Consider the following 27,284-nt stretch of genomic DNA (forward strand, 5'->3'; position numbering starts at 1 on the left):
GAATGACCTGCACCTTTTGGTGGCAGCACCAAAAGTCATTTGCTAGTGGCTTGTCCTCGTCTCTAATGGTACAGACATACTGCAAAATTAATTCAGGGAATGTTGCGCAGAGCAACGGTAGTGGTAATGTTTAATTCAAAGCCCTGCATGTATCACTTTTTGATTTTACTACACTCTCCCCTCCAGAATTACATTTTTGTTACAACCAACCTTATCCTTTCACTTATACTCAAGTAGTTAATGCAGCAGAATATATACTTTGAATGTAATTTGTAAGGACCCCAAGTCAGGTGACGCAACTTGCGCAGAAATCTGTGTTCAAGCATCTTACCTGTCATTTATATAACTTGATACAGTTAACCATTTTATTAAGCATGATGTGAAAAACCATTATATTCTCACAAAAAATAAACACAATTTAAAATACAGAAACCAACATTGTGATTGTAGGTTTGAGAAAATAGTTGTAGGCAGCCTGCTTGAATATGTGTGCTACCTCACTTAGAGGTGTGTGTGGCTCTCCATCTCTCTGGTTATTTGTACTTTCATGGCTGTGGGGCATAAATCATTGTCTAGGGCAATAAAACAAATCCTGCAGTTCAGCCTCTCAGAATGTCTTTGAGGTTGCTGATTAATGTTTAGAGTGCCGTCCATCCCCCCACTCCCTTGGTTACTAGTGGTGTATCACACCACTGACATGGCCTCCTTTCTAGGGGGGGCCGGGGCTGGATCTGGGGGGGCCTGTCCCCCCTGCTCCCCCTGCTGGAGCCGGGCCTGATAATCTAACTAAAGAGGAGAGGCAAGCACTGAAACATCTGTAACACAATTTAGATTTTGTGATAAAGCCTGCAGGCAAGGGCGGGGGCATCATTCTATGGCCACGTGAAGCTTATACAGCAGAAGCCAGAAAACCTCTGAACAATCAGGTTTTCTACAGGAAACTAGAACATGACCGGACCGCAAGATTAAAAGAAGAAATAAGTAGTCTTACCTCACATGCATTCATTGTATAGTATTGTATTGTTTATTTATATAGTGCCTATACACAGTGTTTCAAAGCACTCAAAGAGGGTTGGGACATGGGGCAAATACAACAGTCTCTCAGAGCCCTTGAATATCTGAGATGATAATATTCTGCACAGGCAGAGTAAGTTCAAGGATAGATAGATGATGAAGAAAGAAGCTACCTCGTTAAATCGAATCTTACCATTCCTTCTGTTTAGCTTCTACCAAAGATCTGTAAAAACAGTACTACACCCCCCAGTAGACCTATCGTATCAGCCATAGGTTCTATCTTAGAACTTCTGTCAATCTATTCCGATATTTTCCTGAGACCGTTTGTAAGAACAATGCAGTCTTTTGTCAAATACTCAACTGAAATATTAAATATCTTGGCAAGACTAGAAATTGGTACACATGACTTCTTAGTATCCATTGATGTGGAAGCCGTTTACACTAGCATCCCACAGATGGATAGTGACCAAAAATAAATGGCTTTCTTGGATTTACTTATTATCAAATCCCTCACAGGGATGTTGGATACTTCCTTATTCTGTAAAGCAACTGATAAAAACACCCTGCTCCAATTCGACAGTTTTCACCAACTCAGCCTGAGAAACAATCTTCTCATGGGCCAATTCCTTAGAGTTAGAAGAAATTGTAGCTCAATTGAGGAATTTCAGAAACATAGCAAAGAACTCAGCAAACAATTAAAACAAAGAGGTTATCCGCCTAAAGTAATTCGAAATACCAACAAATTGGGAGAATGATATTGAAAAATTGGAAAATGATACACACACCAGGGTTTACACTGATCAAACTAAGATTTGGATACAGAATACAAAGGAATCTTAAGGACATCTTAGTGCATACGTACGAGGAACCCAAGAAAAGCAAAAACAAACAACAAACCCCATGGGACATACCACCGGTGGTAGGGCACTATAAATATGGTGGATGCTCAATATGCTCACTCCCACACAACATGAAGGAAGTGGACTTATATGGACGGATGTGGAAATTGGAATCTTTCGGAAAGTGCAAGAGTAAATGGGAGATCTATGGAATCAAGCACCCGTGCAATTTACTGTACATTGGGAAAACAAAACTGGAAGTGAGATAATGGATATGTGAGCACCGCTTGTGTCTCAAGAACAGAGTTACTGACAACCCCATGGTAGCCCATTTTAACCAACATCAACACAAACCTAGAGATCTGCTATGGATTATTATTCAAATAATTGAGCCTTCACCGAGAGGTTGAGACAGAGATGCCCAGCTGCAAAAATTGATTTTCTAGCTGGACACAGTCAATCACGGTTTTAACACCAGCATTGAATGGGGTCTATTTATGCACAAGAGGTAGGACTAGCAACCACCCATGGCATAGTCTGGGCCATGACATAAGCACAATTATGACATGCAGAGTCATCCCTATTTTAAGTGTGAATTGTTGCAACTGAGTATTCTTGTACCATTTCTTTATGATTTATTCATGATTAACCATTTGACTATGGTAATAGAACTCTGATGTACCAGGTGCCCCCTGCAATGCCTTTTTTTTATTGCTTCGGGATGCATGCATTAAGTTAGTGGTCGGGTTTTCCTAAGGTCATGACACCTTGAAAACCTGTCCCAACTGCCTTTGGCCCAGGCATACACTATCATGCCCGATTTTTCTGTGTAACGGGCAGCATACATATCGTATACTGCTATACTCTCTATACAACAAATGTAAACTAAAGATTCAAGTGGCATCCGTCATCATTTCATTACAAGGCCTGGCTCTGTCGTTTCCTTGACTACACTACTAGGATGACGTGCCGGCCATTATGGCCGTGGACCCTGACTGCCGCATCACATACAAATAGACGAGTGTCTATTGGATCAAGCACATACGGACTAACACCACGATGCTCCATTTCATAATTCCCAACTGTGTAACAGTTTCCTTAGCAACATTACTATATACAAGAGTTAAGATGGCACTCGCCATCTCCCCCAAGCCTCGTTTTCATAACAAGGCTTGGTTCCGCTGTCTCCTTAATAACACCACCAGGAAGAGGCGCTGCTGCAGATTTCCACTGTAGTGTCCCATAGAATCAGACAAGCGTCTGATTGCAGCTATTGACCACTGCACTAGGTAAGCTCCGGGATATGAGTAACGCAGCCCTGTGTTTGAGGATTGCTCTTTCTCTTTTTTGCCCCAGGGCACGCCGCCACAAGGTTAAAACAATAAATTCTCCATCCTGACCTTTTTAAAATAATTGATGAGCGCAATATTAGAACTGCCCTGATACAATCAACTGCCCAACCAGGCCCCAGACATTGCGAGTAATTTATCATATACTTGCTTGAGATAAAGTATACTCTTGAGAAATAATCACCTTTGTAATGCATTAAGCACACCATAAAAATGTACATCCTTGCATCAAAATACCTTTCGAAGTACAACGCAAGAATGTTTTGACTGGCGTTATTTCCATTATAGATCTAATCCTGTTAATAGGCTGTACCTAGGTACACGTCCCAGCACTTCACACCAACCCTCCCAGGAAAACAAGCAAAGACTCTGGGTAGGCAAAAGCATGCATCGGCATAAAGTACATGTGTATATAATGATGTTTTCTACTCAGAATGCAGGAGAAACAATACTAATTTAGTTTTTGTTTGTCCTTGTGTAGAAGGAAGCTGTTGCTCCTGCAAGAAGAAATTGGGCAAAACCAAGTACTTTGACTGGAAATAACTGCCATATAAACTCCCTATGTTACCTGCCTTAACGAAAGGTAGTACACCATTTTTGATTGCCTTAATTGTAGAATAGACCATTGATAACATTTATAAGAGAGATATCCAACCATGATGCAAAACCAATGTTATATTTTATATTGTAGGTCTTGTGAACAGCGGGGTTGTCATCTGACTTATCCTGTACTAAAACTAGTTATATGTCCTGAAGATGGCTCTATAATATGGACATCTTGAACACATGGGTACAGTGTATCACGAGTAAAAGAGCCAAAACACGTGTCGACGACTTGAGAAAGACAGCCAAATATCATGGTTTCTTTATTTTGTGCTCCTAAAATGAAAAAAGATACTCACGCATATCACAGTATACTAACCCGCAGTCACAAATGTTTGATACATCTTTTTTGTAAGTAGTGAAGTGTAATAACTATTTGTCTTTGAATTATTGTCAATTTTTTATGCTTTTGGTTTAGCCGATTTCTACAGCCTTCTGTGTACACTGTATAATGTTTTTCCTAAAATAAATGAGTGACATGAGATCCTCTGGTCTTCACTTTCTCTTGAGCTGCATGCACTAGAAACACCAAACAGCGGTGCAATTTAGACAGTGTGAGTAATTTGTTTGCTCCTAAACTAAGGGAGGGGTAACCATTCGCCTACAGACTAATATAGGCTAAAATTCTTCCACATTTGAGTCTTGTCCCCCAAAAGCAAATAAACTAGTGGAAGTACCCAACAGATGAACTTTCCCCCCATCTGCCAGCATGCAGATGCTTGTTTTGTTGCAAATGGGATGTAAAGTATCCATTTACGAGAGAAAGAGAGAGAGAGAGAGAGAGATGGACAGTGCCAGAGTGAGCTAGTGAAATGGTACATGCATGCATGAGTCCAGTTGTGATAGCACAGGGTTGCAGGTTGTTTTGCCTTGTAAGACCTACTTCCCCCATTCCCGTGACTCGCATCTCCCCTCTTAGATCTACTACTGCCTTGCACTTCCCACACATATCCCCATACAGACGAGCGCCACAGCACTAACTGAACCATGACTAAGCTCTTCTCTTTAGCCATATCACACTGTGACAAACTGACTTCAGCCCTACAGGACTACAAGGTTGAAAAGAGGCTAAAGCACCTTTTCGGCACTCCGACTTCTACAAGCCAAGAGCCAACGCAATTATAAAGGCACAACAGGCACAGTTAAGAGATACACCTTCTTCGCCTTTTGTTGTAACATGGGCCGGGGGAAGGATATACTCTCAAGAAGTGTGTGAATGTGGTTCAATGGCAACACAAACAGCAAATCATAACAGTCCAAAATAAAGGAATGCTCAATCAAGGTTCTATACATTATATATACTTCAATATAACACACCTTGTACCATGTACATAGTAACAAAGGAAAAGGTAATATCTATCCAGTCCGAAAAAGCTTAGTCTTGGTGTTTGGCGGCCCCTCTTGCTGACGAACCACTGTTTCCTCATGGAGATACTTGTCTGCAGCACGCTTTTGTTTAAAAGCTTGTTGCGGGCGCGGAGCACCACATGGAGAACACATGAGTACAGTCTTTGCATTTGGCGGTTCCTCTCGCTGGCGTACCACCATTTCCTCATGGCCACGTCTGCAGTATGCTCTTGTTTAAGAGCTTGCAGCGGGCACGGAGCGCTGGGTGGCATTCACAGGTGTATGATCTTGGTGGTCTGGATTGGATTGGGGAGGTCGAGAGGCATCCTGGTTTATATTGCAAGGTCGCTTTACGCTTTAACATAAGTGATTCTACTTATATTACTTATAGGATCGTGGTTGGCTCTAGGTGTGGAAACAGCCTGTGCTAGGCTCTGTTATTTTCCAAGTCTACTAATGAGGTTCATATGTTGCAAGATCACAAGAGCTATCAGGGTTTAGCCAGCACCCCAATTGTTGAGTAGAAGAAGAAAGTTTTTCTCCTCATGAGGGTAGCCGGGCCCCTTCTCATCCAGGCATCGCCACAGCAACCCTGTATCCACCAGGGAGACTAAGCTCCCCCACCGACCTGGGATCCCCCCAAACCCAGCCCACGAGGGGCATGAGGCCTTGCACGCCGCTCGGTTTTACCATTCAGGCCCCATGTTGACATTGCCTTTTACCCCACTGGGTAGGAAGGCAACCACACATGGCGCTGTCCACGCGCCATATAGTATAGGGGCGCACTCCTCCATGGCCCTCGCACCGACCAAGTGCAGATTCCCTGCACCTGGGACTCACCCCTTTCGCCACAGTATGCTACCGTATCCGGAGCATAGACGACGAGTCCTGACTCCAGCAGGAGCCCCTTCTTGCACCTGGCCGCATCCCGCAACTAATGCAGCCCAGTGGCCCTTTCACCAACTCAGGGCAGATCTCCCCACCCTTGGACCCACCCCCATCACCATAGCATGCCACCATATACCAGGACCATAACCGCAAGTCCAGACTCCGCCGGGAGCTCCCACTAATATTATTACAAAACATGCATCAAGCAACAGACAGCACGCCGATAGTAACATCAAATTAGAGCCACTGTCTCTACAGGACAGCTTACAATACCACGGACCAGTACCCCATAGGGGGCTAGAGACTGTTTACAATAAGTAGGAGGCTTAAATCCTCGTTACTCATAACTATGAACCCCAAATACCCCCTGCCACCACCTTGCTAACCTTTCCTCTGTACTTTCTCCTTGTTCGCTCTGTCTTGAATGCCTTGTCATTGCATCAAATGTATGTGCCATCTTACTTTGCATCACGTGCCTAAACCCTCCACCTCACCAAACACCACTCACTGTGCACTAATATAATATATGTCACAAATATGTCACAAACTGGACACTTCACATGAATTTTTGAATCTTTATCAGCCTTGATAAAGACCCACGGGTTGACACACGTGTCGGCTGACAAACAAGGGATACGATTGCCCCTTAATGTACTCAATGCATACCAACTGAATGTTAAAAACAACTCAGCACTAGCACTAATAAAAGCGAAACTTGTATCGCAATAACTACTGTGTTAGAATTATTCTTTGAACCACTGAAGCAAGATAACCAGGAGAAAAACTTTCTTCTTCTACTTATATTACTTTCTTTCCTTTTGGACGTGGTACGCTTATAGAGAGGGGGCTGAGTAGAAAGGATGTATGCTCTCCATGCTAAAAATTTATTGATGCTGCAGGAAACCCAGCAAAATGCTAATTTGGATGTGAGTCAGCAGGCAAATCATTATATCCTAGGTGAGGGAGGGAGACCCCAAACTGATTGATGTGCATAATAGAGGAAGTCCATTTTCCACCAGCAAAAAATGACACCTTTTCTAAAGAATATAGGGGAATGCAACAATTTTGGAAATTTGCGGAGAGGATATGCCCAGACCCACCGTGGAGGGCGGTGCAGTTCACTCGCTTGAGAAATGGCAGGGGATGACGGTGGGGGATTTACCCCTCAAACGAATCCAAGTGGAGATTAATTTATTTGACATACATTGTCCTATTGTAATCACTTCAGATTCCTCAACGGTTACATCTGTAAGTGATTTCAATCCGGCACACACCTAAGCCAATTCCTAGCGTGTAAAGCACAACTGAAATCCTTATTTATTTGTGTCTAAAAGTTCTTTTATTCTGAACGATGTACCACTCATATCACGCCCTCTCCTGGAACCCCCCCGGTCACACTGAACCAGGAATCAGGCTGGTTTGCAAAGTTAAAATATTTATTTATGTAGTTACTATTCAATCACACTATGTTTTAATGGGTACACAATAATCACCAATGGGTGATGTAACACTAAATAATCTCTTTAATACACAAGGAGTAATAGTGAGCACCGAAATAATACTTTTGTGTGTGTCTTCAGAACAAATAACAGATACGGGAGAACCGTATGGATTTGGGATGCAGTTTTAGATGCAAATTAAAGGTGTTAGCTACAAGCAGAAGTTGACATTTTCTTTCTAGCACGAAAATTGAGGAAGTTATGGATGTTTTAGTGGAGGTTTTTTTTTCGAGATAGGCGCAAGAATGGGAAAACGTGTGTGCGCTTTTAAAGTGACAAAAAGGATTTCTTACACTGGAGGATGACTATGAATAAACGGATACCACACAGGAACACAGCCACTTGATCAGGGCAACTGCCTGCAGTGGCCCCGCCTTCTTCAGTTGAGAAAAGATCAGCACAGAGATAGTTTTAACAAAACTAGCACAGGAGGAAGAAAGGAGGGATAGGATAGAGAGTTTAGACAATTCAAAAATACTCCTAACAATATCAGGTTCTGAAGACAAGATAGGATGGATTTGGGATAAGTATTGGACTAAGCAAGGTACATAGGCTGGTGACACAGTTCTATCTATAGATACTCACTAGATATGTTTCAAACGGAACCGTCAGGATTCTGGTCAGGGATTCTGGTCAGGGATTCTGGTCAGGACAGACTGCTGGGCACACCAGATCAGACTGGGTCTGACTGGGTCTGTTCACAGCATGGCACAGGACTGGATTGGATCTTTTGGTTCTGATGATAATTATTTTCAGCAGGCAAGCAGTACAGGATAGCCTGGCTGTCTTTTTTGATGCCCCCCCTAGATTTCTGGGGTTGGTTCTGGGTCTGGAAGTTTAAGGCCTAGCTGAAAATGGTTCAGCTATGTTATGTGCCTTTCTGCTTTGCCAAGTTTCTAGAGTCTGGAGCAAGTAAGATGGATAATTCTGCAGCAGGGTGCTCCACCAGCATTCGGATAGTGGGTGAATCTGTCTGTCCTTTTGAGTGCTGAGCTTTCTCTATTTATGCTTATGATAAAGGGGTGTGTGTGCTGTTTTATCCTAAGCTCGCTCCTTTGTCAGGGATTGGTCAAGGTCTCCTCTCTTCCTTGATAGGAGGAGAAAGACAGGGTGTGACCTTCATGGTGTGGGTTTATAAGGCTTAGAATCCACCCCTAGCTCCTTAAACTCGAAATCTACTTTTGGTACAATACATATTACCACATGTGCAACCTCTATAACAATCATATATACAGATTACAAATTTTGTGTAGCAGATACTCTTCCAAACCCCATCGTGGTAGGATCTTGTGTCCGCTTTTCACCTGGAACACAATGTCCAATTTAGGAGCAAATTTCTACAAATGTGCGTGTTGAACCTGGGCATTCGTGTATAAAGTTTTATACTTCTATCAGAAATATATTTTGTGTAATATCACATTTTCCGCTGTTTCGTCCCAGAACATGTCAGAGTTCTGGAGCCTTTTCACTTGCGCATCCAAAATTTACATTAACAATGCTGTTATTCCTATATTTTGCCCAATTTTACATAGTAAGTTATCAATCTTTTTAAAATGTGTCTTTAGCTCCACCCCTTTGGTCTCTCCCTAGGACCCAGGAGCATCTCCTCCTTGTTTCTCCTGGGCAGAGGCCATTTACGACCCTTCACACTTCACATTTCCTTTTCCATTGTCTTCTTCCCCACTGCAAACCAAATTCTTCCCCCACCCTATAATCATCACTTAGGTGTGATTTCCTGCTGGAGGGAGAGGCTTTGTTTCTGTGAGGAAAGCTGTTATTCTAGTTTGGGTGGCCATTAGCCAGGCTTACATTTAAATGTTAATTCTGTTGCATTTTTCCTTAGCTTAAAAACAAACTTGTGATTTCAAACTAGCAACTAGAACACTTATTTCAGATTTTAAACCATGGGCTCAAACAATTACAACATAGGTTACTCTCAGGAATAGGCCACTTTGATTTCAAACATTTGACTTCAGTTTATATATATGTTTTAAAGTTTATCATGCAGGCTTCTGACAGCTGTCATTCAGGCGACCGAGGGTACTGCGCCCAGATTTTGACAGATTCCACAGGCAGGCAACTTTTGCTGTGGATGTTTCTTTGATACTTTCAGCTTTTCAGGACATTGTATGTTCACAATGATTTCTTATACTAAGTGAATTGTAGCACCGAGCAAGAATTTTGGATGTTTCAGGGTGTTTTTTACTGGCATTCTGCAGTTTCAGCAACAAAGAAAAAAGATTTAAAGCAAGATTTTTGGATTTCTTTTAGCAGAGCACTGCTTTTTCCTCTGTACTCCATTTTCACTTGTTGTGGAGCCCAGTGACATGTTTCAGGAGTGAGAGCTCTGGTCCACCACTGACAACATGCATGGTAGATTGGGCCAACATCTTTTTGTGCTTTGCAGAGCGCGATTTTCAGAGTTTTTTGGTGCGCACAAGGGTTTTGCGGCATCAGAACACAGTGATGCCGCATGGCAGAGCAACAAGTGGGTTGAATCATCCCACACAACCACTTAATGATAACATCTTATGTTGTTGTACAGAGTCCAAAAAAGTTGACCAATATTCACAAACAATTCACAGCCAACACATGTTTTGACTACCGGTCCTTGTCAAGGCTAACAAATGGCTTGGAACCCAATTCTATCTCATGCACCATAGTGAAAATAGTGAATCATACACACCATAATGACATCATTAAGGTTTGTAGAGGATCAAGGAGCATACGAATAGAGACAAGATAAATATATTTTCAAATGAAGAACACAGTAATGCCATAGAGAACAAGAGCCAAATACACAAATTGAGTAAAGTAAAATAGTTTTCTGCATATTTCTACAGTTCTCAATCTACAGTAGTTCATAATGCACATATTCTACCCATATTGTTATGTTTCATTCATCCCATTGTGTTGGCCTCAAACACCTTGCACCAAATTTGAACTTCTTCATACCAGTACATAAAGTTTAAGTGGAGCTGTGCATCTGCACTGTCTGGTAATAAGGGCTGCAAGTTCCAGCGAAAGCCACCATTAGTAATAGTGTAGGTCCCTACATAGGTTTGACTCATTCCTCATTCGCCTCATTGCATAGAGCATAATGAGTGATAGTTTCAGTATTGTGCTACTATACTATATGTGCACCATATATTGTTTTTATATATAGTTCCAAATTGTCTATCCTTATTTCAAAAAACATAATGTTCAGATGTATCCTTCCTTAGTTAGCGATCATGCCTATCTTTATTTGCGAAAAAGTGTTGACTTACGTGAAAAGGTGAATTTGCAGGCCCACACAAATTTGATTGTAAATCGACAGAAAGTGAGAATTACGAGGTCTCCTATGCTGATAATGAATTCTAATATGCATATAGATTTGAATATTCTAGAATAATCCTCAAGCAAGAAGAAATGTGCCTATAGCCAAAGAGATTCTGGTTTAGCTCTGTCTTCCTTTTCATTTGGGCCACACCACATTGATGAGGCATTTGAGATAAGAAAGAAAGATCTAATGCCTAAATTACGTAAACTAAGGCATCTCACTCTTGAGTCACTACTTCTCCAAAAAACTGAAACAAAAGTAAAATAATTGTTCCAAATCCAATAAAATTATCATGTACCAAAATTATGCAGAAGACATGTTAAAGGCCCTCATGTCACGGCAGTTGAAAAATATTTGGGACCTTATTAACAAGGAGCAATGCCCAAATAAATAAAATCGGGAAACCTGTATGGAAATCCTATTCTCTGAGATGTATGTTGATACAACTATCTTTGGGATAAGGCATATCATATGGGGGGACAAAGACTGGTCCATTATTTTTGATATACGGGACCTTTATCAGGCTATTATGAAGGCAAGTTCTTCCTGAGCTGCTGGGCCCGATGATATTCCCATGGTATTATTCAAAGGAAATCTGATGGCATGGGCTAGGATCCTCTATGATTTATTCACTTATGTACTGAAGACTAAAAAGACACTTGCCTCTTGGAAACAATCCACATTGATTCCTATCTGTAAGAAGGGCAGTAGGGATTGCACTGCGCATTATGTCCCTATCACTTTATTGGAGTCCGTGCAAAGTAAGATCTTCTTAATAATTATAAAGGTCTCCGGCAGGGGGGTGTCCCGGTGCCGACATTATTTAACCTATATCTTGCACATTTAGGAGCAGCACTTAAGTTACGAGCTAACCTTCTACCCAAGTTAGGACACCTGCATATTTGTCATCTCACAATTGCGGATAATATCATTCTGATGGACCGAAGCAAATAGGTTTGCATTGTCCCCTCAGTGCCATAACAAAATTCATGTGCGACTTGGAACTTGAAATAAACTCAACTAAAACAAAGATTTAAATCTTCAACCATAAAGTACCAGACAGTAGAACTTTGCATAGTTTTTAAATAATACTAATTTAGAACAGGTAAGGATGTGGAAATAGCTTGGTGCAACTATGAACAACGCATTTCATCTGTGGCTGTATTTAGAGAACTCGAGATGAAAACCTTGCCATGTGTGGCACAAATGAAAAAATAGATCATAAATATGGGACATTTTCAATCCTACCTTTAATTACATTTTATAAACGCAAAATGCTCCCATATTCGATCTACGGGGCAAAACCATCCCAATTAGTCTCCAATGGGATCAAATTGAAGGAAAGGTATGGGGAATTGCCTTAAAATTACCCAAAGGTGTGCCGATAGCAAGCATATGCTACAAAGCGGGCTTTAAATTTTTAGAAGCCCAAGGGCAATGGAAATCATTACTTTTATTTTAAAAGGTGTTGATGCTTCCAAAAGGCTCTGTTTTTACTAAGTTATATGAGGTAATGAATAGCGGACGTGCCATGTTTTAAGTGAATGGGTTGGAGAGATGCAGGTTCTATTAGGAAATAAATAGGTTTGGCAAAAAGACCTAATTGAATCCCCTCACCAAGTCAAAAAGAAGCTGCAACAAAGGGATTGGATTAACACGAGAGACTCAATTATAAACTATAAATTGTTCTGACTTTCACATTTAACTGAGAAGGGCCCTGTTTTTTTAGAAACTTACCTCAGGAAATCACCTAATAGAAATTGGAGTGTCACTTTCCTGTGGCTTAGCCTGAATCTTCTCCCTGCTCGTGAAATATATAGCAGGAGAGCAAAGGATAAGGATGTTGTAAACTCCTGCAGATGCTGTAAAAGGGAGGAAATATGCAAAACGTTAGAACTCCTGATCGTGGCCTGTCTCTATTTATTAAAGAAACGCACAGAGCACTTTACTACATTTATTGATACTTTTAAAAACATGGATGCCTCTGATATTTGGTATTTATTATTAGTGGAATTCAGATTTAAATGTGTATAGCAGTGACGAATGTGATGATGTTTTAGAAAATCATGATGAAATGTAAATGGATGTTTTGCTATAATGGTCTGCATGTGTTGATTATTATACACATTGTGTATATATTTTAGGTTGATATAAAGATGTAATCATGTGAAAGGTTTTGTATTTAAACCAAAACACAAATAAATACATAAATAAATAACTAGAAAAATCACACAAAACCCAACCCATGGGAAGGAATACAGAATAAGCAACGATAGCAAGCTGCAACATTCTGAGCAATGAATGAGGGATGTAAGGCGATTAATAACCACAGTGTTCTTTAAAAGGATATGGGCTTGGGTGCAAAAGGGATAAAAGTTACCTAACCGTGTTTAGGGCCCAAATATGGGGGAAGGAGGGGCAGTTAGCTGCCAATAGGACCTTTTTGCGTTTGCGGTTCTTAGTGGTCCAGCAGCACTGAATCAGACTACTTGGTGCTGTGCGAGCAATTCGAAGATCGGGAGAGTGCAAAAGGCAGTACAGAGGGTCGTGGTGGTCTGAATGTGTCAAACAGTTCTTGAAAGCATCTCCAAGCAGTTCAACTGTAAAAACGCTAGGATCCTGGCTGTTTCGGCTTAAGGTGCAGTACGATCCATTCTAGGGGATCAGGTCAAGATGAGTCCTTTTCTCATGCTCCGAAACACAGGAAGGCTGGTACACAAATGCAGGGGCCCTTCGACAGGTTGAGGTCCTGTGTACTGCTGTGGCTGGCAGAGAGGTAGGTCTTGATCCAGCAGCAGGCCACTCCTCAGGTTGCTGTGAGTCTCACTCCAGGGACGAAGGGACAAGATGGGTCCTTGTTCAGGGGCTCCCAAACATGGGGGATGCTGGCACTCCAATGCAGTGGTCCTTTAAAACAGTGAGGCCCTGGGTACCGCTGTGGTCATGAAGCAAGTCTTGTTTCATGAGCAGGCCACCCCCAATGTTCCCTGGATGGTGAGAAACGGAACTTGCCTCTGCCTTGGAACACCTGCCTTCACCTCACAACTGGAGGCCTCCGGAAAGGACTGCTCTCCTAGAAGTGTCCATGTGAAATCTTATTGAAGGGATGGAGTGCAAAAGATGACTCAAACAAGTGGTGAGACTCCTTTTTTTAAAGGAGAAAGGTCACAGGTGATTGGACTAAAGCTAGCCTGCCTTAGTGGTCCAATCTCTGTTCTTAAAAGATGTGGCCTTTGTCCTTCTAATAGAACACATGTAGTGCTTTGTTCTCGAGGAAGAGGAGGGTATAGGAAGGAGAAGGAGAGAGAGAGAGAGAGCGAGAGAGAGAGCGTGAGGGCGAGGCAGAGATAAACACGATGATGGAAGTCTTCTTCTATGTTACAGAGATCTTGTGTCTACACTAACCCCGGCCCCTTCCTTTCTCACTAGGATCAAAGGCAGCTAGAAATGCAGTACCCTTTGATTGGGTGTGCTCTTTTTCGCCTGGGCCCAGGACAGTTACCTGTTGTGTGGCAGTCTCTGGAGGAGGGCATTAGCTACCCTCACAAAGAGATCAAGGAAGCGGCATTGGCCATTCAGGTTCCCGTCCTGTCACTTTAGCAGTACCAGCCTGTCTGGCCAGAATACACATCACCTTCCACAGCCGAGCTGGCTCACAGGAGCAGACATATATACGATATCAAATTGTTTGTGACTGAAATTATTAATTAGTAGGGCCATGCACCATGCCTGAACACAGGCATGGTTTATTTTAGCGTTTACCCTGCCACCAGCATGGGCTACTTATGATCAAACCTTCAAATTACTAACACATGTGAATATATAATTGCGAGAGCGCACCAAGGATAATAACCCTGAAGTTCTTGAACTTCCAACACAAGCTTGCGGTGATAAAAGCATACTGAGTAAAATAAGTGATACAAAGAGAGGGATCAGCAATACACTTGTTCACTGACTTCTCCACGGAGGTGTCTAGGTGACGCAAAGAATTCAACCCGCTGTTCGAGGCATTGAAAAGGTGCGACTGCCACTACCATCTTAAATTTCCCGCTGTGTGGAGCTTCCAACATCAGCAACAATGACACTTGTTTGAGTTCCCCGGGGACAACTGGCAATTTCTGCAACAGCACAACATAATTGATGCGGATCGTATACCAACACAGGTGATCAAGGACACCCACAAACAACTGCAATGATGCCCAGACTCTCAAAACCGATGGAACAAAGCTGGACGGAAACCCAGTGGCTCCAACTGGGTTATGAAAAAAAGACACAGAACATGAAACGATATGTCAACTGTACTAAACATCACACCCATGAAGACGTCGGTCGACTAGACTATCCACCTGCTGAATACATAGCCTCGAACATTCACCAGCGGACGCAAAGAGTGAACACTGCAATGGACTATTGCTAATGGACCTGATGTTATGAACAGGGCTGCCAATCACCTTGGCTGCACTGACAGACCTCCAGATTACCCTCGGTCCACCCCAGAAACAAGTCAACAGAGAAGGCCCAAACACCAATGCTGCTTACTACACCGAAGGCACCACTGTAGGGCTGCTGCACACAAGGCGGCACATCTGCCTTCCCCCATTGAAACAAGCGCTTCCCTTTTTTCTCTTTATTTTTCAATGTTATGTATAGAGTCAACGGGTGGGCTACCGAAGCCTTATCTTCGGCTCTTGCATTGGTTGCTCTGTTTCCTTTTTGGGGTCCTAATATTAGACCCCAATGTTTGCTGGGTTCCTTGTTAAGAAGTTCTGGCTTGTTTAGATCTATGAAGCAATGTCTAAGCATATATTGATAATGGCATGATATCCTGTTATACATACACACTGATAGGGTGGCAGAACATACTAGTAAACATCCCTTACGTCAGAGACAAACACGCTGTATTCCTTGTATATGTCTTTATAGACTCTGCTACGCCAACAAGATTCTGACAAGGAGGAAGGTAGGAAGCTATCAATGAGTCATGGGGGCCATACAACCCTTTCACCTGATCTAAGATGGCCACCCTTACGTGTATAATGATACATATACAAGGGATGGGGACCCAATCGAGAAACAGGCTATTAAACAATATGAGAGACAATCAGGGGGATGTAATGTTTATACAAGAGACGCATCTGGATACAACAGAATCAGTTAAGCTACATAGGGGATGGGTATTGCAGGCATTCCTTGCACCATCCCGTACAAAACGTGGGGTCTCCATCCTGATACACAAGCAGGCCCCCATCACGGTTCTCAATACTGCAGCTAATCAAGAGGGAGGTTATATCCTAGTACATGGGACACTATATCAACAGTGTCTCACCCTCATTAACATATATGGTCCAACAGAGGATAATCCTGACTTTTTTACACATGTCTTTGCAACGTGTGCTTCCTTTATGGGGCAATTGACATTTATAGTGGGGTATTAATATTATCCTGACAAACGCAATAGAGAGGTAGACCACAGCTACTACACACCAATATGTGCCCATAAGAATAGAACTCTCCTCGCCCTAATGGAAAAGCTTCATATAGTGGATGTGTGGAGAGCACTAAACCCAACTCAGAGAGATTTTACCTACTACTCACACCACCACTATAGGTACACCAGATTGGATTATTGGCTGCTCCCAACCCATGCCATCCCCATGTGTCAAAGTGACATACTCCCTATGACACTCTCTGCCCATTCCCCAGTACTAATGAGGATTCCCTTTCCAAATGAACCTAAACGATCCCCGACCTGGAGGCTGAACCTGACGACGTTACAATATCCATACTTTATAGAGCACTTGATTGAGGAACCTGAAAAGTTCTAGGCAGATAACATAGATGACGAGTATAACACACTCTGATGTTGGGATGTGTATAAGGACTTCCTCAGAGGGTGCTGTATCTCACGGTGGGCCTATAAACTCCAAGAATGGGAAGCCAATAATCAAGTCTGACATCGGAGCTATGAACAGCTGAAACCATTCATAAGAGAACCAAAGATCTCTCTGTACTGTCTCGAGTGAGAAAGATTAGATCAGAAATTAAAAACATCACTACGGCAAGCAGGCAGAAGTTCTTCTCCAAGTGGTTCCAAACCTTCCCTGAAGCAGGTGACAAGCCCTTTAGGCGGATGGCTCTGTTGTTAAATTGCCAACATTGCACCCAAATAGTCAAAAAGATTTTAAACAAAGTGGGAGAGACACTGACAGGGGATAGGGATATCAATGCACATTAAGCTGAAGACTATAGGGAATTATATGCTTCACTGTCACGTAGGGATACAGACCAGGTACAATCCGTTTTACAACAAATACGAATCCTTATGATCATGACAGAAGAACTGCTATTATTGAATGCTCCAATACGGAAGCAGAGGTGACTAAAGCTATTGTGAATCTGGCTTCGGGGAAGGAAGGCGGAGCTGATGGCCACCCAATTGATCTCTATATGACACTGATGGAGACACTAGTGCAGAGACTGATGGCGGTATACCCAGAAGCATGTGACTCAGGTGTTCTTCCAGGGTCAATGCTAGTAGCGAACATCGTGGTTTTCCATAAATCTGGCAGAGACCCCACTGAGTGCAGCTCATTCAGACCAATTTCGCTCATCATTTCAGATGCAAAAATACTGGCTGAATACTTAGCAAGGCGCTTAGAATATTTGTTACCCCATCTCATACATCAGGAGCAAATGGGCTTCATAATAAATAGGTACTCTTCTGATAATATGAGATGCTTGCTACACATCATCTCAGGCCACCACAATGATGAAGAGCTAGTATTATTCCTCAATGCTGAAAAAGCATTTGAAAGCATATGGTGGGACCACTTGTTTACCGTCTGTGATGAATCCAACCCAATTCTCACAAAACCCTTGGTCGGAGACCCATCTAATGTTGCCAGAGAATGGCAAACACCTCCTGATCCAATCCATGGGGGTGGCGCTATGGGGATGGATCACATGGGAGGAGAATCCAACCACAGGGAGTGAGAATACAGCTTTCATAATAATACAATTTTCTTGAAGGGCTATGGTGCAACTACAATGTTGGATAAAACTAAGTCTGTTATTAGGGACTTCATATCCCAGAATCCTGATGGTACTGTAACGAGGAAGAGTGAGGCGGAGGCATGAGGATGCCCATTGAGACTTAACAGGCTACACCTGAGGAGAAGTGAACAGGATAAAAGGACTCCTTAGGTGAAAGCAAGAGAGAGAAGCTGAAGGAATCAGTGTGTCAAGAGACCCGTGTGATGGAGCAGCAGCTGTAGTTTATCGGCAGCCAAGGAGGCGTGGTAATAGTGGAGGCTGCGGTAGACCGCTAGAGATTGCAGAGGGTTCTGGGACCAAGAACCCTATGAGGCTAGGGATGGGTCTCGTGATTGGCAAAGGGATCATTGCTCTTTTCTGCAGAGGTTGTGCAGAGGGAAGCAGTGCTGAGCTGGGACATTCCCGCAGAGACTGAATTCAATTGAATGCTCATTATCTCCGGGAGTTGGGTGAACACCAGAGTGTTTGAGGGGCAGTCAGAAACCTTTCTGTGGCAGTGCAAGCAGCAGAAGGCTGAAAGAGGAGAGGGACTTGCAGCAGGAAGGTTTGGAGTGCAAGCCGAGTCAAGCTGGAACACCAGTGAGTTTCTGTAAGGAGGGAAATGCTGGGCCGCTTTGCACGTGAACGCGAATACCCTGTGAAACTGTAGCAATAAATAAAGAGGCTACACAAGGGTTTGTGGGTCAAACTGACATTGGCCAAGCCAAACAAGTTGATAATCTTAAAGCACATGGATTGAAGTATCAAGGGGGTTCTGAAGGCGACAGTAGTGGTAGGAGACAAGTCCTGGCATGGGAGTTGACCAGGGCAAGGGACCTTAGAATAGCTTTGAAAAGTCAATATATCTGACAGTTATTTGTGAAGCCTACAAATTGAACTGTGAACCTTTTGTTGCGTAGACATCTTGGGCCAATCCTGATTCACCAAGGAAAGAAGGGTTAACGGTTGCGTGACCTGTAATGGGTGGACTGTGTGGTCCCGCAATGGCGCTAAGACTGAGTAGCCCCTATTTGTGAAAAGAATCAAGCCAAGATACAAAGGCTTGTGGTAAAAGTGTTGAAAGTGAAAGGAATTAGTTGTTTGAGCTGTTGAAAAGCGTAAAGGATTATAAAGTTACATTTGAAATATTCTTGAAAATCAAGAGAACTGTGTTTGAACTTAGGTAGGTGAAGCCCGAGCAGATAACCTGATATATTTTTTATTTTTTATTTAACGTGATTGCATGATTATACAGTTGACAACCTTCAATCATAAATTCATCTTGTCAAGTAAAATTAAAAAGTGCTTGCATATCAAAAGAAGGCAGATCATGATGCCATTTTATTGGCAACTAGAAGTTGTCCCTTGATGATGATTAGTAATTTGACGAGGGCCAAAGTTATTGGTGTTTTTTCACCGGCCAGCATCATCTTCCACCATAAATCTTTTGACCTATGGCCATACTTTTGGATGACATCAAGCATTAGTGCTTCTCTCTGGGTTTAAAGAGCTGTACAATCCATTGCTAGATGTCGTAAATTTTCAATCAAATGTTCTTCCTTGCATATACGACATGTTGGAGGACAGGCTTTAAGAGTCTTACACCATGAAGTTTCTTTGGTTTGTATTAAGTTCAATCGAAATCGTAAAAATTGGTCTCAAAAAAACCAATGAGGAAATATTTTCAAATTGCTTGGTATCCTGATATTGTGTTGAACATGGGGAAGGGAAAGCCTGAGACCTTTGAGAAACTGTTCAACTCTTGGGGAAGGGAACCCCAAGGGCTTTGTATGTTTTGAACTGCTGCATTGGATTTTTTATTATACCTTGAAGAAACCATCCTGACTAAATTTTGTTTGTTGCCTGATTAATAGATTGGATTGGAGTCCTATCCTCGCTGGCAGCAAGGAGCTGGGTGTGGAACACTTTCAAAAGACTCAAGCTCCAATCTGATTCCCGGTTAAAACATGGGGAATGGGGGCTATTGAAAACATATGTTATTTGACATTTTTTTTAATGGAATTTCTTTCCTATTGTGTTTATGTATTAGGGTTAGGGATAGAGTTATTTGGGTTAGATATTTTTTAGTTTATGTTAGGCAGGGAATTGTTTTTAAGGTAGGGATAGGGAGGCATTCATCCACCCTTTTTACTTTAGTAAAATGTTTATGTCAAAAATTAAACCAGCAGTTGTTGGCCTCACATTCTTGACCCATCAGACGTCCTAACTAAATTCGGCAACGTGGGTTGCTTCATGAAACTGATAGTTTTTATACCATCACCCAGCGGCAACAGTAGTCACTAATGGCCACATATCTGATACATTCCCACTATAAGCAGGTATGTGACAGGGCTGTCCTCTGTCATTACTTTTGTACCCACTTGCTATAGAATCGCTGGACTTCAGAGGACAAGTTGAGAGGCATCACTAGAGCAAATACAGAACATCGAATATCCCTGTATGCCGATGTTGTGCTGTTGTATATCAGCAAGTTTTCCTCATATTTCCCTCGCCTATGCGAAATCCTGCAAGAATTTGGCCGAGTTGCAGGGTATGAAGTCAATTGGAACAAATTGGAGGCAATGCCTCTGTGAACTGTCATACCATGGGATCTGGAAGGGGTTGCCCTTCCATACCACCTACATACACAATCGATTAAGTACTTAGGGGTAAGGGTGAGCGCTAACTTCAATGAGCCTGTTCAAATAAACTACCCTCTACTGTTCAAAATCAAGGATTACATGGTCAAATGGAACAACCTGCCATTATCACCCATGGCCAGGATTAATACAGGGAAAATGAACACCCTACTCAAACACCCAGTGCCCATGATCCAGGAGTTAGAAAGACAGATTGGGAGATTTGTATGGTGTCACAAGAAAGTGAGGCTCAATACCAAAATAGTACAGGCAGCCAAAGGTGACGGGGGCTTGTGCTTCTCTCCTGGAGGACTTACTACCTGGCGGCACAGATATACTGGGTTAAGGGATGGCTCAACAAGGAGGATAGCACTAGCTGATGGATAACTGAGCTGGCTCTAACACAACTGTTTACACCCCATGAGATACTTGTGATACTGCCGACAAAGATGCTGAAACGTATTAAGAAGCATCCCGAAGGAAGGCCTATATTAAGGCACTGGCCTCAAATGCTCAAAATGAATGGGGACTGACGCAAACTGCATCCCGCCCTGGCTCAGCATAAGGGCTTTCTGTAAGGAACTCATGGTGGCAACAGTAAAGACAGACATAAGTGATCACAGTTCAAGGGTGTTTATTAAACTGTATAAATGCGTTGGAAAAACGGTATCCAGTCTTTCCATAGAAAAGGTTTCCAACAAGACCTTTTCCATCGAAACCTATCCATTGAAAAAATATGCATTGAATGCATATATGTGTGGGGTAAAGGGTTAATTTTCGTTGAGGTGTGTTTTTAAGGGTAAGAAACAGGGGGTTGGTGGGGACCCCCCCAAAAAAAGAACAATACAAAAAAAAATGCATTTGATGCAAATATTTTCGATGGTTATGTTTCAAAGCTAAAACTTTTGTTGGAAAGTTTTCGATGGAAAGACCATAAACCTGGGAACATGCTTAATCTAAACCTAAATATAAGATGGGAGCAAGCTACGACCATCAAATAATAATATAGCAGTTCTAGTGGCATCTTGTCAAATAAAAGGGCCTATAACACAAAAGTACAAAAAGAGTGTAGGATAGTGTTCACAAGAAAAGAAAGAAGTGTTCACAAATGATAAGTCAGGTTTCCTGAGCACAGCACACTCTCGAGCTTTCCCAGCACGAGGCTACAGTTCTATTTTCTGGTATCAGGATCTTCAGTGGTTAAGTCTCTGTTCTACAAAAATTCTCTTGCCTCCGAGGACCGAGGACCTGATGCACTCAAAACAATAAAACAAAACATTCCTTTCCGTATGTATGTTGGGTGATGACTTTTCACCTGTGTATACCCCCTCTTCCGGGCTCAGACCCTTCTCGAATGTCAGCTTCCCTCCGTCGGGTTCAATGTATGTACCGTGGGTGATGTCTTTTCACCTCTGGTACCCCTCTTCTGGGCTCAGACCTTTCTCGAATGTTAGCCTCCCTCTGCCGGGTTCACTGTTTGTATGTTGGGTGATGACTTTTCACCCCTGCAACCCCTCTTCTGGGCTCAGACCCTTCTCGAATGTTAGCCTCCCTCCGCCAGGTTCACTACGGCTTTTATTCCAAAGATTTCACCTGTTGGATTAACAAGTCTCAATGTCTTTTTAAACAATCCGCTGTGGACCTCCCTCAGTCGGGTTCACCGTGTCAACACAATGTTCATTGAGCATCATGCTTCACCCTGTTCTGCAGGCATCCCTCAGCTGGGTTCACATTGGGCAGTTATGCAGTTCCTTCTGCTTAATCATGATACAGGATTTATTTCCTTTGGCTTTCCAATTGTGGTATGTATGACCTTGTATGACCACTTTGACCATTTCCTTGTGGCTCTCCTAGGGCCTTCTGGTATCGGTAGTTTCGACAAAAAAGGGGAGTATCAGCCAGTGTCTTTCGATTGAGCACCCACGTGGCGCTGGACTCCTTTGCAGCTGGTCTTTCCCCTGCAGTGTTAACAGTTCTTTGATTGCCCTTATTTTGTCATTTGCAACCTTCGCTCAACACAGTTCGGTTTCTTATCGGTTCTTCCTCCGACCCACCGGCTGTGACAAACCGCTTGGGTTTTCTTGTCTTTGGAGTCAAGGACGGTACCACGGTAGCAAGCGTATCTCCCCGTCTTGGTTATCAATGTAGGAGGGCTCTGTGTACCATTGACATCTGCTACAGCACACGCCAGATATTGTTCATGGTCTTATGATTCCTTTCATGGAGGCTTCGCGAGTCTGGTTCGAAAAGGGTAAGCCGCTTCTCTCTTTGTCAACCCTTTGGTTCTCACCACTTTTCTCCTCCTCTTGAACTGCCGTCCTGGAATAGCTGCCTCATCGTGTGGTTTGCCTTGCTCGTATTGTGCCCTTGTGTTCCACCTTTTATCCTTGTGCGGAAGGGAAAGGGCCATCAGGTGTGTGTGGTTATTATTAATTGCCTGATTCTGCCTGACCCTTGTGTTTGGGCATGTCAGGTAAATGGCTCTGGTGTTAGTCCGTTGTCTTTCGTGGTGTATGAAAGTGTTTGTGTCAGAAAAGGGGGGGTGTAGAGTTTCTGAGAAACCTACGGGGTATGATGGGAAAAGGTGTTATAAGAAAGGGGGTACCACGTCTCACCCGTCGGCATCCCATTTCCACTCCCCGAGGACTCCCCATTAAGGGGCTCCTACTGCACTGGTCCACCCCGGGAAACTGGCTCCAATAGCGATGGCCGTGTCCTGGCCACCTGGATGACAGATACACAGGGACTAGTAAGTGAGAAACCTACAGGTTTCTCACATTTCCTTCAGCATAGACGAATGGAGGAAATTTAGTCAAGAAACGGACTGGCATAATGTTTAGATCATCGATATATATAAGGAAACAAAACCCCTACCATTCTGGGAGGTCAGTGAAACATTGGGCTTCACACCTAATGAATGGCTACAACACAGGGCACTATTATCATTAGTGAAATTGCACATCTCAGATGCCACATATGCCAGGGAATTATCAGTTTGCAAATCTGAGATGTCCAGGGATTTCACTGATTTTCCCAAAATTAAGGCAGTCTATGTATTATCTATTCTGAATAATTTAGGATGAATAATCTAGATACAAATACTGTCCTCACCACGAAATGGGCTGAGGACCTGGATATTTCCCTGGACACTGAAGATTTGTATTCATCCTTTACACAGATTAACAAGGTCTCGTGCAATCTGAACAATAGAGAAAATCAATGTAAACTGATACAGCGCGTCTATTACACCCCACTCAGGCTATTTGCGATGAAAATAGTGAAAGCACCTACCTGCTGGAGGGGATGTGTACAACTGGGCACTGTGGGGCACCTACTATGGGCTTGCTCCAAGATTAGGGCATTCTGGTAGTGGTCTTGTCGAACATCACACAAATACAGGGCTCTTCCACGACAAATTCACCTATACCAGTGTTGTTTGCTTTGGAGGAAAAGGAATGCCATGAAGATGCTTTAGTGAGAAAGCTTATACATATTATGCTGTTTGTGGCCACAAAATCATCGTGATCAAGTCGAAAGCCAAAAGATCACTGGATCCTGATCTATGGAGAAGCCTACTCTCAATGGCATGCACCTGTGAATGGCGCAGCAATAGGAATCCACAGGGGTCTGTGAGGGGTCAGCAATGCGAGGCGGACAACTGTTTGATGATTGTTCAAAACATGCCATTTTATTAAAGTATACATGATATTAAATGCGTCACTTTTCCAACTCTGTTGAGGCTTTCCCTGCCTAACAAAACTAAAGGGAAACATTCTAACACGGGATGTCTGGCCCACACACTAAACATCAAATACAAAGAAAACAAAATATATATGGCATTTTATATAGCATCAACATTCACCGTTTCTTTTTTTTTATAAAGTATTTTATTGTTATTAACATAATAGAATAATCACAATAAAGCAACAAACAAACAAATCAACTTAAAGACTGTCATGGTCATTCATAATCAGTGGAGATAGTACCCATAACATCAGAAGTCGAGCGGCGTCCTCAGTACGTGTAGCAATGTGTAATACAAAACACCCAGTGCACATTCCCTAGCTTGTATGAGGGATTCTCAGGCCACTCCTTCTTCCCATCTATCCCATATTTTCGAGGCTTTGTTGGGACAGCCTCGTGCTGAGTAGATCCTATGCTCCATCATGGCGCATATGTCCATATCTGCTTTCCATTGGTCCAGTGTTGGGGAATCAGGGGCTCCCCATTTCTGCGCTATGTTACGCTTGATCAGTTCCATCGCCGTATGCAGGAGTAATCTCTCCCACTTATTAGCCTCTATCTCGTCAGGCACACCCAGGAGTAAGGCCCTTGGGTCCAGTGGTATGGTGCGGGTCAGAACTCGGGAGAGTTCCTTACAGCATGCATTCCAAAAAGTTTGTATCCGGGGACATGCCCACAAAATGTGAATGAAGGTTCCCTCCTCATCCCCGCATCGCAAACAGTTCGGGTTTGGAGCCTGTTTCCTACCATATAGGCGCGTTCTAGGGTAATAAACCCGGTGCAGTATTTTCAGATGTACAAGTCGAAGCCTAGAGGAAATGGCGATTTCTCGGGGGTGCATGAGGACTTGTATCCAGTCCTCTGGATCTATCTCCCCCACATCCGCTTCCCATTTCGCCTTCAGCTCGTTCAGTTCAGGGGTAGCAAAGGAGGATATGGCATTGTAGAGGATGGAGGTTCATTTGGTGGGAATATACGCCGGGAGGATGTTACGCTCTATAGGGGTATAGTCTGGTAGCTGTGTATCTACTGTTAGGTAAGGTTTTAGGGCGTGGGTCAAGCGTATGTAGTGGTATCGTTCCGTGTTTGGGATCTGAAATTGCAGTTGCAGGTCATCAAATGAGGCCAATCTCCCCCCTGTGAGCATATCCACAACCCTAATGATCCCCGCTTTCACCCACTTGGGCCATGGCTCAAACCTCCGGGTCTCAGCTAGGTTATTGTTTTGCCAGAGGGGTTGTGCGGTAGTAACTTTGTTTTCCCACCCAATGAATCGGTGTGCTTGTCTCCATACCGTAATCATGTGTGTCGTGGTTGTGGGTGGGGGAGTTCTCGGGAGGGGTTGATAGAGGAGGGACAGCGGGTCGGTGTTCTGCAGTGGCTATCTCAGCACGTATATGGGGTAGGTCTCGGTTTCCATGAAGAAGATCATTAACCACTGCCAGTTGTGATACCCAGTAGTACGTTTGGAGACTGGGAACTCCTATTCCTCCCTCCCAGATCGATCTTTGAAGTGTGGTTAACGCAATTCGTGGCTGGCCTCCCCCCATATGAGATCTCTGAGAAGTGTCTCCACTTGGTGAAATTCCAGATCTGGGATTTTAAGTGGGGCATTCTGAAGAATGTAAAGGAATCTGGGAAGGGTCATCATTTTAAAGAGTGCCGCTCTTCCCATAAGTGTCAGGGGGAGGAGTTTCCAGTGTTGGACGTCAGTAGTGAAGCGGTCTGTGATCGGTCGGAGATTATGTTCTATATAACTTGTTAGATCCCCAGATATCCATATTCCCAGGTATCGAAAGCCCTGTCGTTCCACCCGGTATGGGCACTCCTGGGGAATTGTTTGTTCCCCACCCTTTACTGGAAAGAAAACTGATTTCTCCCAGTTGATTCTGAGTCCGCTGAATTCCCCAAAGCGGATGAGCAGTTGTGTTACAATGGGGGAAGATCTTGGCGGGTCACCCAGATATACAAGGAGGTCGTCTGCATACAAGGATGTACGATCCTCGTGTCCCTCCGGCCATCTGAATCCTTTCCAGGCGGTGTTTTGGCAAAGCCAAAGAGCCAGTGGTTCGATTGCAAGGGCAAATAGGAGAGGGGACAGTGGGCATCCCTGTCGTGTACCCCGACCCAGGGGGAAAGACCTGGAGGACCAACCGTTTACTTTCACTTCAGCTTTGATGTTAGTATAAAGTAACTGCACCCATCCCAGAAAGGCCTCTCTGAATCCCATATGGCGCATGATCTCCCAGAGACAATCCCATCGAATGGAATCGAACGCCTTTTCGAAGTCGATTGCCAACAGGGCCAAAGGTTTGTTTATTATCGGGGATCTCTCCAGTGCTAAATGGAGGCGGCGTAGATTCATCCGAGTCGATTTGCAAGGCATACATCCACATTGGTCCGGATGGACCAGGGTGGGTGCAACTAACTGTAATCGGTTTGCTAGTAACTTAGCGAGGACCTTAGCCTCCCCGTTGATCAGTGATATAGGTCTATAGGAGGCACATTCATGTGGAGGTTTGCCAGGCTTGGGGATGACCACGATAGTCGCCTTGCAAAGATCTGGTGGGAGGGCCCCCTGTTCCCGGGCAGCAAGGAACATTCTGTGCAGAGGAGCCGCCGTTTTACCTGCCCCTAGCTTTTGCCAAGTTTCAACAGGGAATCCATTCGGGCCTGGTGCCTTCCCTGATTGGAGTTGAGATAGCGCCTCTGAAATCTCAGCCTCCGACAAGGCAGAGTCCAGCTGGTCTCTGTTGCCCCGAGAGAGTTGGCAGCGTTACCGCATCTAAGAGGGAGGGGTTTAGCGATGAGGTCGGGGCTCGGTACAAGTCTGCGTAAAACTCTGCAAAGGCCCCAGCAATCCCAGCATCTGAGTGATAGCTGTCGCCCTGTGGTGTAACTATTTCCCGGACATGGCGTTGTCCTTCGTCCCTTCTCTGTAGCCAGGCGAGCAATTTACCCGCCTTGTCCCCTAGTTCGTACACCCTCGCTTTAGCCTGCCAATGGGC

This window comes from Ambystoma mexicanum, chromosome 6q (genome assembly GCF_040938575.1).
Source record: "Ambystoma mexicanum isolate Mex_15411 chromosome 6q, UKY_AmexF1_1, whole genome shotgun sequence".
In the NCBI taxonomy this organism is placed as follows: Eukaryota; Metazoa; Chordata; class Amphibia; order Caudata; family Ambystomatidae; genus Ambystoma; species Ambystoma mexicanum.